This window comes from Bactrocera dorsalis, chromosome 5, assembly GCF_023373825.1.
Source record: "Bactrocera dorsalis isolate Fly_Bdor chromosome 5, ASM2337382v1, whole genome shotgun sequence".
NCBI lineage: Eukaryota > Metazoa > Arthropoda > Insecta > Diptera > Tephritidae > Bactrocera > Bactrocera dorsalis.
In genome coordinates, this window is record NC_064307.1 from 49,050,970 (window position 1) to 49,065,443 (window position 14,474).

The 14,474-nt window shown below is 34.7% G+C and overlaps 1 protein-coding gene across 2 annotated transcripts in view; it reads right to left on the minus strand.

Moving 5' to 3' along the window:
• The window catches only part of LOC105223791 (uncharacterized), a 141,360-nt gene extending 127,887 nt beyond the window's left edge, over positions 1 to 13,473 (minus strand). For both annotated transcript variants that reach the window (XM_049458438.1, XM_049458437.1), the window contains exon 1: positions 12,567 to 13,473. The gene's annotated coding sequence lies outside the window, so the exon portion shown is untranslated. The remainder of the gene's footprint in view (positions 1 to 12,566) is intronic.
• Between the last annotated feature and the right edge of the window lie 1,001 nt (positions 13,474 to 14,474).

Consider the following 14,474-nt stretch of genomic DNA (forward strand, 5'->3'; position numbering starts at 1 on the left):
TTCATAACAAAAACAACGAAATTTTCATCCGAAGTAATACGCACACGTGCGGAATTAGCAGGGTGATGAAAAGCAAACAACTTTTAACGTCAAAATCTAAAATTGCTCAACTACAGAAAGGAAAATTCCAACAGCTCAGATTTAGAACTATAAGTAATACATTTTTATGAATTTCATTATTAAGTGAAAATAATTTAGAGTTTTTTTTTTAAGTTAGGGTATGCCAATTAGGTACAGCTGAACAGGCAGGGCGAAATGAGAACGACGAAATAGTTCGTTTAGCTCAAAATTTTATCCAGAGGATTTTTAAAGAATAAGTATAAATTGGCTTGATAAGCGAGCTGGAATATTAAAATTAAATTAAGACAAGAGAAAAGAGCGCAAATGGATCCCTTCAAGATCACTAAGAATAATATGCAAAGTATTTCATCACGATTCGAGAGCGTAAACCGTTAGACATAATCACCATCATAATATTAAAATATATTTTTTTTTAATATAGTTTCAACTAAAGGAAATTATGATCATGTCCAGGCATCCTCCATTAAAACCTAGTATGCTTTGTAGGTGCTCACGTAGTAAAAGTTTAAAATTCCGAGCTTGAGCTTCCGTATCTCTAGAGTAAACCAATTTATCTTCGTATTACTACTTATTTATTTATGAAACTCTTCTTACTCCTTTTCCGACTACTTGCGTATGAAATTTTAAGACTTTACACAGAATTATGGTCATATGGTGTTTTGACTACGAATTTCCTACAAACTTAGTTAATATGCATTAGACATGCAACGCCTTCCCAGCAAATTGTGTTATTCATCTTTTTCCCATGAAAAAGGTCAAACTCACTCATTTCGGTTTCAAAAAGTAAGTACGTACAAGTTATGTAAGTATATGCAAGTATTCAGCACATATTTTCTCTCCTCATTTGTATACCGGTCAGTCACATTTGGCTAGATCTTTAAGAAAACATCTTCTGCCTTTTCATGTTTTAGGCGAACTTACTGTTTCTACAATATTTAATTCATATCCCAATTGAGCCCCGCGCCACTTTGCTGGTCTGCCGAGAAACGAAGACACGAAGTAGAAAGTAGACAGTACATGAGGATAAGTAATTCATAAATAAGCGACGGGTATTTGCGCAATTGGGGGCTGCTGCCTTGGAGTTCACTTGCAGTTTGACATTTCTGCCATTTTCTTCCCATCCACTCATTCATAGGAGACAAATAATACAGTCATAGTGGATTTTTGTGTTATATTTTGCTTGCTGCGTAGTTCCATATGTATTCATCAGTAGGTATTTATTTGTCTGTCTCACATAATGAAGAGTGATGTGTTTTACAAAATTTAACAGATTGAAAGTGATTTCATTTGAACCCATATTTGGGGTCAAACATACTGCTTTTTAAGTAATGAATTGTTTGTTTGACCTAGAACAGATATACCGCCCGGCTTCTTTTTATTATTTGTGAGCTACTTCTTAGCGCAAGATGTTTGCTCAAGCTTCGAACAGGCTCTCAATCCGCAGGGTTATAATGCCAACAATATACATAATCAGTTGACCATAGTTTGCATAAAATCTGTAAGCATATCTCTGTTTTACCACCTTCACCTTTATTCTTTAATATAAAGTTAACCATCTTTATCCATAAATTCTGAAAAAGGAGGCGTGGTCCTGCCTTCTTATAGTTTAATGTACATATCTCTCAAACTATGCATGGTGAAATAACTCAATTCGCTCAACATATCAAAATGAAGTCGGAAGGCATTCTATCCGGCATCGAGATGGGCAATCAGTGTCACCGCATTTTGACGCAGATGTCAATGAATTTTTTATTACAATGATTCAATTTGAAATGTCAGACGGCACGCAATCTTGTTGAAATCTGTAACATTAAATGCGTTTTTAAAATATTTAAAGACAGATCTTAATCTCAATATTGATTTCTGTTCACTTTCAATTTTTGGTTACGCAATTTCATAAATCTCGAATAGTTAAATTCCATGAGATGCCCTTGAAGTTTGTGTGTTGAAGCTTGAAAAATTTCCTTTTAACTCTGTGAAGACTAAACATCTTCTGTGTCATCCAAAAAGTTTGCTAAAGCGGTGTATTTGAGTGTTGTGTTTCGTCGACTTTGACTGCTATGCTTTGTGGTTACGTATGAAGATGGAATTTGAAAAACCAACAAAAAATTAAGCGTAAGGAAAAATGGTGAACTCTTTTTAGGCCTAAAATTGATGTCTTATAAAGAAATATTGTAAAGTGGTGGAAACTATAAAAAGAGAAGAATAGTAAAGGGTGATTTTTTAAGAGCTTGATAACTTTTAAAAAAAAAAAACGCATAAAATTTGCAAAATCTCATCGGTTCTTTATTTGAAACGTTAGATTGGTTCATGACATTTATTTTTTGAAGATAATTTCATTTAAATGTTGACCGCGGCTGCGTCTTAGGTGGTCCATTCGGAAAGTCCAATTTTGGGCAACTTTTTCGAGCATTTCGGCCGGAATAGCCCGAATTTCTTCGGAAATGTTGTCTTCCAAAGCTGGAATAGTTGCTGGCTTATTTCTGTAGACTTTAGACTTGACGTAGCCCCACAAAAAATAGTCTAAAGGCGTTAAATCGCATGATCTTGGTGGCCAACTTACGGGTCCATTTCTTGAGATGAATTGTTGTCCGAAGTTTTCCCTCAAAATGGCCATAGAATCGCGAGCTGTGTGGCATGTAGCGCCATCTTGTTGAAACCACATGTCAACCAAGTTCAGTTCTTCCATTTTTGGCAACAAAAAGTTTGTTAGCATCGAACGATAGCGATCGCCATTCACCGTAACGTTGCGTCCAACAGCATCTTTGAAAAAATACGGTCCAATGATTCCACCAGTGCATTTTTCGGGATGCATGGGCAGTTCTTGAACGGCTTCTGGTTGCTCTTCACCCCAAATGCGGCAATTTTGCTTATTTACGTAGCCATTCAACCAGAAATGAGCCTCATCGCTGAACAAAACACGCGCGCGAAACACATTTCGAACCGAACACTGATTTTGGTAATAAAATTCAATGATTTGCAAGCGTTGCTCGTTAGTAAGTCTATTCATGATGAAATGTCAAAGCATACTGAGCATCTTTCTCTTTGACACCATGTCTGAAATCCCACGTGATCTGTCAAATACTAATGCATGAAAATCCTAACCTCAAAAAAATCACCCGTTATATGTATGCATAAGGAAAATTAAATTGTGAGAAATACCCTCCCGAATTTAAGATACGCATTTCATATACATATATGAATTGTCAACATTTTCTACTAATATTTTTCAACTTTTAGAATTTTTGGATGTACTTCAGGTTTCAGTAATAATAATAGTTAGTAAAAGTGAATCGTGATGAAGTCATCATTTGTTCATTAAAGTCTTTTTGTATCAACTAGCTCAAAACTTCTGTTAAATAAAATTTAATTTATCTCCCAAAGCAGCGATAAAACAGCTTTAAATTTTAAGAGTACAGTAATTTTGCGACTGCGACGGTAGGGGTCAAACCACCACCATTTACTAAAATGACAAAAGCAGCTGTACGTGATGGAAATTTGCTTAGCTCAATTTGTAATCAGGACATCTCAAATACCCCACAGATATCTTAGCATATCAGTAGCAAATTTTTCTCTCAGATTTCGTGAGTAGTGTAATATATGCGGAAGCTAAATAATGCGAATAAAACAAAATTTCATTTTTTTTCAAATAGTTGTAATCGAAGAACAAAAATTCTTCATCCAAGTCTTTAAGAATTGTAACTCAAAGACGTGTGGAAAAGCTTATGAAAATCGGTTGATGAGTTCTCGATAAATCTTGCCAACCGACTTCAACATCTTCAAGAAAAAAGCGTTTAAAGACGGCGCACAGCGGGTAAAAGGCGGAAAAAATATGTAATTTTTAACTATCTAATTTTAACAAAATTTCATTCCAGTAGTGTTTCTAGACAATGAATATAGTTTAATTTATGACGTATTTGCGAATTGACATTTCACTGACATAACAAGGGTATTTTTAAAGTCAAATAAAAATATAACTCTTGAAAATTGTGAAAAATATTGAGAAACATATGAGAACAGACGTATGGGGTTTCGACGTTTTAGGCAATAAGAAGTGACTTTAAAGTCTATCCTAATATATATCTTAATATATAAAAATCACGTGTCACGTTATTTGTTTGCGATGGACTCCTAAACTACTGAACCGATTTTAATGAAATTTTTAACACTGTGAGCAGTTTAGTCCAACTTGAAAGATAGGATAGTTTATAACTCTCCTTATAGTCGCATTATTTATTTATTGCAAATTATATGTTTATTATTAGCAAAGAGCTATCCACCAGTTGGTGGCGCTAACAGCGGTATTGAGTGCGGTATGTTACAGTAAATGGCGCTACAAACATTAAAAACATTGAATGAAAATGCGTTGTTAGAAGTTTATATTATTTGTGGTAAAGTTATACGAGTCTATGACTTCCAAAAAAAAACAAATAAAAATTGGGCGGGGCGAAGTTCGCCGGGTCAGCTAGTTATAATATATTATAAAATAATTATTTTCATTTCATAGGCCTAATTCATGTCAATTTTGACAAAGTTTTAAAATAAAACCATTTTTAAATACTTTTACATAAAAATTATACTTTTGACTATTAGCTACGTGTATTTACATAGTCTAGTTAGTCCTAATATTTTATATACACTTTAAGGGATTTAATATAACGAAAAAATGAACTGCGGATACGTGCGGATAAGGATCAAAGATAGCTTTGAACGGTTGTTGTGTTGTTCACATATTGATAATTTAAAGTAGCGTTTGTGTAATTTCGAAATTCGTTGTGTAATAAAAACCTAATAGTTCTTAACAAGTGTAATTGTATAAATATATATTGCAAATAATATTTCCGTTTCCATAAGTAATCGACAGCTTACTGAAGAATTTATTCGGTGCGGCCAAAAAAGTGATATGTTGACGCAGTTTTTGAGGGATAAATTCCCTTCTTTTAGTGAAGATAAAGTGAAGTTAATTTTAGAACAAATTAAAAAAAGGTACATACATAAGTTCATTCAATTTAAAATGGAACCAGTGCCACAGGAAAAAAAAAACATACTATTTAAAATTCATTCTGTATGGTTGGATAAGAATTTTACTGTAGAGATAGTTGATAAATTATTACCCGGGACTTCAAATAAACGTAGTTTAATTGCTGGACGGCCGGTAAAGAAATTTGAAGAATGTAGTCAACGGGCTAAACGTTACAAGGTCCAACAACTTCGAGATAAGTACTCTGAACAAGAATTAAAGGCCGCAGCTGGATCAGTAGCTATTAAGAAGACATACTTAGATTCTCAAAAAGCGTTGGCGGTGTTAATTGATGCACAGTTATCAAAGCATCAGTATGAAGTTGTTCGAAAGGTGCTTAAAGACTTCGGATGTGATGTGTTGCCACCGTATTATGGAGTTCGGGAGGGAAAAAAGCATTGTTACCCTGAAAATATTGCTATTATACCAATATCTGCACAAGTTGATTTGCAAAGTTTACTTGATCACACAGCTAAAAGAATTATTTTGGCCGCCGAGAACTTCACAAATCTAGATCATGTTCCAGAAATAATGACTCTAACATCGAAATGAGGTTGTGACGGTTCGTAAAATCAAAGTCAATACCTTCATACCTAACGAATTTGATGGTATATCTGATACAAATTTATTCATGGTATCTATGGTGCCTTTAGTGCTTAAAACTATAGACCAAACAGACACGTTATGGAAGAACTTTAGGCCTTCTTCCACAAAGTTTTGTCGGCCGATTCAATTTGAATATGCCAAAGAAACCGCAAACCATACTAAAGAAATTTTCGAAAGGATACAGGAAACCATAAGCAACATATTGCCAATATTTATGACTATAAAGGACAAGGTTATTGAAATACGTCACAATCTTTTATTTATCATGATGGACACAAAAATAGCTCAAGCAGCAACTGGTTGTAAAGCATCATCTGTCTGTTACATATGTAATGCAAGCCCTAAAGAAATGAACAACCTAGAATCCGTTGTCAAAAAATCATGCAATCAGGAAGCAGTTAAGTTGGGAATTTCTCCCTTACATGCTAGAATTAAAACAATGGAATTTATTTTACATATTGGGTATAATTTGAAACTTTAGATTTGGATTATGATGTTAAAAAATTACTTGTTGAATAAATAATTAATAATATATGATCATTTTTGAATATTTATTGGTTATGTTATATGGGAGGTGGGCGTAGTTGTGGGCGGACTTGTTTCATTTTTAGAGAAATAATAATTTTTATTGATTCAAGTCCGTTTGACAATTCTTAACAGTCTAGCTGTGATAACAGTGAAAATATTGCAACTTTTGTGATTATATTATATAGGAGATGGGCGTAATTGTAGGCTTTATTTTTTCTGGACAAGCTTATATTTACAAAATATTACACTGTAGAAAATTTTGTTACTGTAGGATGATTTTTGATTTTTGTGTTATATGGTGTTTTTTCATCTAATTTGGCAATATGAGAGATGTGTGCCAAATTTCAAAGCCCTACCTCGATTCCTTCTATTTTTTGCCGCGGCTTGTATGAAGCGGCACCACTGTGCGGCGCCCTTAGCCTAGCACAGGTTCACAAAGCTGTATCTCCGCAACTATTATATAAACTAGGTACTCGTATAACCAAATGTGCTAAAATGGCTTCCTTCAATGTTAAGTTTTATGTTACAAATTTTAGACAAAACAAACGCACGAACTACTCTCAAAATAATTCGCAAAATTTGTAACTACTTATATATAGGGTGATTTTTTAAAAGCTTGCTAACTTTTTTAAAAAAAAAAACGCATAAAATTTGCAAAATCTCATCGGTTCTTTATTTGAAACGTTAGATTGGTTCATGACATTTACTTTTTGAAGATAATTTCATTTAAATGTTGACCGCGGCTGCGTCTTAGGTGGTCCATTCGGAAAGTCCAATTTTGGGCAACTTTTTCGAGAATTTCGGCCGGAATAGCCCGAATTTCTTCGGAAATGTTGTCTTCCAAAGCTGGAATAGTTGCTGGCTTATTTCTGTAGACTTTAGACTTGACGTAGCCCCACAAAAAATAGTCTAAAGGCGTTAAATCGCATGATCTTGGTGGCCAACTTACGGGTCCATTTCTTGAGATGAATTGTTGTCCGAAGTTTTCCCTCAAAATGGCCATAGAATCGCGAGCTGTGTGGCATGTAGCGCCATCTTGTTGAAACCACATGTCAACCAAGTTCAGTTCTTCCATTTTTGGCAACAAAAAGTTTGTTAGCATCGAACGATAGCGATCGCCATTCACCGTAACGTTGCGTCCAACAGCATCTTTGAAAAAATACGGTCCAATGATTCCACCAGCGTACAAACCACACCAAACAGTGCATTTTTCGGGATGCATGGGCAGTTCTTGAACGGCTTCTGGTTGCTCTTCACCCCAAATGCGGCAATTTTGCTTATTTACGTAGCCATTCAACCAGAAATGAGCCTCATCGCTGAACAAAATTTGTCGATAAACACATTTCGAACCGAACACTGATTTTGGTAATAAAATTCAATGATTTGCAAGCGTTGCTCGTTAGTAAGTCTATTCATGATGAAATGTCAAAGCATACTGAGCATCTTTCTCTTTGACACCATGTCTGAAATCCCACGTGATCTGTCAAATACTAATGCATGAAAATCCTAACCTCAAAAAAATCACCCTTTATAAGTATTAAAATGGTTGAACTGTTGTTGTTCTTTAATTCTTTTATTTAGATCCGTTTTGTTTTAATTTTCGTTTCTATTAAATAGCAATAGCTTTCGGACAATTGAAAATATATATATCGAAACTATTAAAATATACGATTATATATTTATGATATATGAATTGACGTCTAGCTCTCCATGTTACGTATACCTGGAACAAAGGTACTTAATATGAAGTTTGTGATTCCCAGAAAGAAACATGAAGACCTAATATATACATATGTACATAGTGATGAGCAATACCGGTGGAATGTTTGTCAAATTTAACTTGGCATTTTTAACTAAAGTATGCAGTTCGTACATTGCATTTAATTCTAGCATTTTATATTATATAAAAATTGAACTATGCAACCCTTTTATTGTGTTATCTGGAACTAAGAAAATAACAGAGAAATTGCAAAAATAACCTATGTTAGTAAAATAATCGTAATTTCAATGCAAAAAAGAAATAAGTTGGCGTCTTCGGGCAACCCTAGCGGTTGACCAAGGATATTGATTGACTCCGATGCTCGTCATAAGAAACGGTTAATTCGTAAAAACTCCAAACTAACCCCTAAGAGGCCACTTAAGTCATTAACAAGCCAAACAGTGAATGGACAATGGAAATAAAAATATTGCTGCACGAGTCCAGTTCTGCCAATACCCCAAAAATTGGTCAGTTGAGGAATGTAAACGGGTTAAAATATCTGATGAAAAGAAAACCAATGATTACCTTTCTGAAAATGCTGTGGGCATGTGGTGGTATAATGCTGTGGACATGTTTCACTTGACGGAACGTCGGTCCAATACACAAGATAGACGGAATAATGGAAAGAAGATTATCTTAATATTTTGCAAACATATTTGCATGGGTTTGTTGACAAGTGTGCATACCGACTAGAGGAAAACGTATTTCAGCATGATGGAGATCCTAAAGATATGGCTGAAATAGTGAAAAAGTGGCTTATCAAAATCTTAAATCAACAATTTAGAACTTTGAAAGGTGAGCACAAAATCCGGATCTCAGTATAATTGAGAATTTGTGAGCTATCGTGAAGGGAGCTCTGTGCCAGCATGATTATCCACCAAAAATATTTAAATGAGCTTTGGGAGTGGGTAAAGATAGCCTGGACAAATGTAACACGATCGAAAAATTTGTGGAAAATTTTCCCAAAATGAATAAATAATTTTACTATGAAATTATTGGTTTATGTGTCCTTTTCTAATTTTTTGTATTACATTAAATTTAAAGGAATAAATAAAGTTTAAAATTTAAAGATTTCAAGGAAACCGTATTATTTCTTTGTTTTTTTAGCATTTTATGTAAAAATTTTATAAACATCCGACCGGTACTGCTCATCTCTGTATATAAGTGACCAGCGTGACGAGCTGAGACAATGTAGGCATGTTCCTCTCTCTGATAACTATCGCATATAGTTGCCATGCCAACTGATCAAAATCAGTTCATTAGCCTACAGAAGTCTCCAACTATAAAGCCCGCCACTAACTTTCTCAAGTCCAAATCTCCATGCTCGCGTTAATTTCAGTCATTAACCACCACATTTCGCAGCCAGCTCCATCGAAACATGTGTGTGCTTGTGAGCGCAATTTCGTGCACATTATCCGCTTAACTTTTATGCCAAGTAGACATGAAAATTTTCGGCCAACAACCGTCCAATGGAATTCTAGCTGAAAAATATCAGCCATCGACCACAGAGTGTGCACGAGCCGCCAAGTATAGCACTAAGAGAAAATAGTGTAAACTGTAAACTGTCAGGTTGTTAACCTTCATGACTTTATAATTCGCATTGCGTACGAAAAATAATTTGCAGCTCTTCAGTATGTGCAGAGCTGCGGCGGTTTGCAGGCGCGATTTAATATTTGCTTTGAACGCCATTAAGTGGCCGGCGGGGCGATGACGAAATGCGTGGACTTTGTGTGGTTGTGCGGTAAAAGGTGGCTTTTCTAATGAATAAGTAAAATTTTAATTATTAAATGCCGTGGGAATTGTAAAAGTTTAATCTGCCTAAGAGTCAGCTTCAATAAAGATAAGCTGGTCTGCGCTCAGCTGTAAAGCAATATAGTTAATTGAAATAAATTTTCAAATGGTAGTGATTTAAATTTAAATTATGTTTTGTGAAAGGTCTTAGGCACACAAATAAATGAAATATTTATGAATGTCGGCGGTGTACAGCAATTTATTATAAGTAAAATATTGAATTTTTTCCCAAACACCTGTGAGATTTCTCTAAAATATTTGTATGTACACATCGGTGCGTTGCTTAGTAAATTCAGCCAAGCATTAAATTGAAAATTAATTTGCATCCTACGCCAACTTAAATTACAATTTTATAGAAACCTTAAATGGTAGCACGCGGCGTATGAGTAATGCTCTGCATACACATGACGAGACAGCAAAATTCTTTGGATTTTTCAAGCGCGCATATCAATTGTCGCCAGCTTTTTACTAGCCAAACAAAAATTATATCAGTGCTTAAATACAAACAACTATATTTACGCGTTTATAACGGCACTGCAATGCAATGGTGTCACCGTTAAATGTCTTGCGGCTATAATGTATGGGTAAGTTTGATGTTTTAACAAACTTATGTGTGCTTTATTAATAATTTTTCTCATTAATATTGGCATTCTTTTTGTAATAATATTTCCCTCATAAAATTGTGATATTGCATCAAAAGTTAAAATTCGTCATCATCCCAGTGAAAATGTTGCGTATACGTCATGTCACACCTTTGAGTGGGCTCTCTCACAACTTCATATTTAGCTGCTTCATATCATATAGTGAGAATGCATAAAATATAAAAAGTTAAGTAATATAATACTTATATTTCTCGTTAAATATTTTTTGTTCTGATATGGAGAGTAGAAGTACATAATTGATAAAATTGAACGAAACTTGATTATAAAAAGATCTGCACAAAGAAGTTATTTATCTAATGATATTAACTATATTTCTTCAGAATTACAAACATATTTTCGACAAGAAAAATCTCTATTAAGTGCATGCATCTTAATACCCAAAATAGTATATACTCCCTATACTTCTAGCAGAGTTTGAGGACATTCAGATTGTTCCATTTTGGCGCAGTTTTGCTTGGATAATATAGTCTGTCTGTCTTTATTATAGCTTTTTGCATGAATATGTAAGGAAATGCTCACATTGCAAATACTTGTTAGACTGGACTAAATAGGGGCTCGTTTAAGCCGATTGCAATCTCGCTATGGAATAAGTTTCTGCTTACTTGTTGAGCACATTATTGTACATACATACATATTTGAGTACACACTACACAAACTCTTTAATCACCCAAATCCTCAACATTCTTATAAGTCTTCTAACTAATAGGAAACAATTAAATTTAAAAATTTCACATTTTCAAATCTGTTCGAATTTATAATTACAATAAATCGCTAGATTACCCATCCCAGAGTGTATGCACCTGCAGCTCAACTCGATGAAATCGTTGAACAACAAAAAAAATGTAGATTACAAGGTCCAATGCATTTCATAGATGTTACAATTCCGTTTATAAATATACTTCACATGTATTTAAAAGATTTAAATATATATTCAGTTTGGTCGCAGGAATTTGGTTTTTGTTTCCGCCATTAGATGAATCGAAATAAGTCAGTACAAATTCGATACAGTAGCGCATATTTTAATAATTTTCTCGCATTATTTTTCTTTAGCTGCACAGAGGGGATGCTCTTCTTGGGGCCACAAAATCTAAAATAATCTTCTGTAACTTAGTACTGAAGGGTTAAGTAAAGTACTTTCGAAAAGTCAAAACTATTTATTTATCTTGAAGTAAACTTCAGGGCTTCAAAACAATATAAAATTGGTAACATATTGGAAAAAAATGTATTTTCCAATCTGCAATGGTATAGAAGTGTTCGGATTAGTTGGCTTCGGCATTTTTTTGTAAGGTTTGCTGTTATCATAGCATTCCTAACATTTTACTTCACTGGAATTAGGTTCTTATCCCTCTGCACTTCATACGATTATGGACTTTGTCTATCAGCTACTCAGCGCAATTTTACAGCAGAAACAAACATTTACAAACCTTCGTATAACTTATTATAATTTTAGAACTAAGTAACATATTGATATTGGACTGTTATGAATTGGTTGAGATCGAGAAATGTTTATTTTCAAGAAAAGCAATATTTTATTGTTTATAATTTTGCAGAGTGTGATACATTTTAAAGCACCATCGTAACCGTACTTGTCTGACACAAAACCCGTCGACATTTCATGAATATATATCTTATTAATTTTGCAATATTTTGATATGATTTCTTGTGCTATGACACTGCCGGTTTTATTTTGATTTTATCCCACAGAATTTGACTGATTTTATTAAAAATATTTTCATTTTTTTTCTTGTTTTTATTATCAGACAAAATATAACGTTCAATTCTGACTTTAAAACCATTTACTAACCATTTTTCGACTTTGTAATTGTAGAGCTAGTCATCCGGCATAGGCTTGTGTGAAGAGATTCCTTCATCTATGCCACGAGCGGCATAAATTCAGGCAGCTAAAATACTATACTCAATTCTGTTATGCAAAGCCTCAAAGTATAAACACATTTGTTAATGAAAAACACCGTAACAACGGCATACACTAATACGCACACACAAATTTTCATAAATAGTAAAATAGCAAAGTTATAGCAAATTAAACTAAAACTACGACTTTCCGTGCATTTACATAAAGCTCACACACACACACACATGTATAATTAATTATACTCACAGAGCTTGCACGAGGAGCAATATTGTTGTTGCCAGCAATTATTTATTTATATAGCCGCTGGCATGCGGAATTAATTTCATAATTAGTTGAGCTGCAGTTGCAAATTAATTTTATGAGCACGAGAGTGTCGTGTAAAGTGCAAACTAAAATCGATTTATGTATTGGAAATAACGGTGTTTCTTTCACATATATATTTTTAGTAAACATACAAGTTGCTTATGTGCCACTACACCAACAACAACGTTGCCACCAAACCATTAAGCCGATTGGCGGTGATTTTGTTGCCTTAAAACCGGCTATGCCTCACTGCATCACCATGGCTTTTGTTGCACGCTTTGCTATTGTTTGTGTCGACAAATTCACCAATTCGCCTTCTTTTATAAATTCCTTTGTCTATTTGTTACATTTATTTGGTTGGCACACATACACAGATCCTAATTGCATTGTATTACTTTCGGCTAAATTTGATCGAGATTGTATCCTTTTTTGCCTGCCACACAAACAAAACGAAATTAAACCGAATAAAGCCAAAACTTGGCGCAAACTTTGTTATTTGCCAATTGTATTACGTTCACTTGCACGGAAATAAACACACACACACATACAGGCAGTAACACACAAACTTGTTTGCTTCACTTTCACCGTTATATTTTGCCGGTCTCGTTTGACGCTCGCTTATATTACTTGTAGTTGCTGTTGTTGGTTTTTACTCTTTCATTTAATTTCGTATATTTTTGGCATGTCGCCTTTGCCGCTGCTCTCAATTACACTGCTGCCACTCTCGGCCACCTTCACTGCCACTTCCGTTCTTAGCCAATCTACCAACACAGAGGAAAGTTGAGTGAAAATCTTTTGAAATTTCCAGCCACGTTCTGTTCGCATTGAATTGATAACGTTGACTGAATCGCGTTCGGCTAGAAGGTTTACTTTTATTCGCTGTTGCTGCACGCGTTTGTTGTAGGATACTTTCGTCAAGCTTTTCGGCACAAGCGAAAGCTCTCCAAAAGCATTAGGGTGACCTGGCAGCCTTACTAATAGGACGAAATATATGAGCAGCAATATTTGAGCGTCAAAAAGAGAGCATAAGTTGCGTTTAAGAGAACATAATTTTGCAAACTTTAGACCAGTTAGATTTGTTCAAGTACACTAACAACAACTACCAAAGTAAATAGAAGCACCGTGCAAATTTGATAGTTACATTCAATAGATTAAACACTTACAAACCTGTTAAGTTGTTTAGATATCTGTGGAGATCAAAACTCTATTCTCAATGATAATTCTGTCTCCAAGATGAAATACCCAAAAATAGGCTGAAACTTCGGAAAATCCCTCAAGCTACTTAGTTGTCTCCGGATTGAACATCTCGCCATCAAATCAACCATGTATCCAGTCTTCTAGACATGTACGTTTAGAGGGCGCCAAGTTTCGACTAGGATTCCTGCCGATCCGAATGTACAATCACAACAGGCAGCAGTTTTTTACTTGACTTACACTCATGCTCTCTGAGAGTAATTATCAGCGTCTCGATATAAAGGAACTATTGGATGGTATCTTAAGTAAACGGCGTAACTTTGCCAACCAACTATTGTAATTTTCCACGCTTTGGAGCAGGTGCATCGTGTGCGTTCCACTCAGATGGCTGTTGATTTGACTTCACAGTCAAATTGTGCAGCCATGTTCAATCCATTGTCAAATATCGATGCCAAAACTTGGGGTTATTAATCATATAATCATCAACTCGACGCTCTTTTTGGTTAAAACTGAAGTCGCGAGCACCCACATTGCACAAAGCTTTCTCACACGCAAATATTCATGAATGATATGATCTACACGTTCATTTTATATCTTAAGAGTGCCTGTTATCTGGAACAACTTTACTTTTCGGTCATACAAAACTATTTTGTGGAC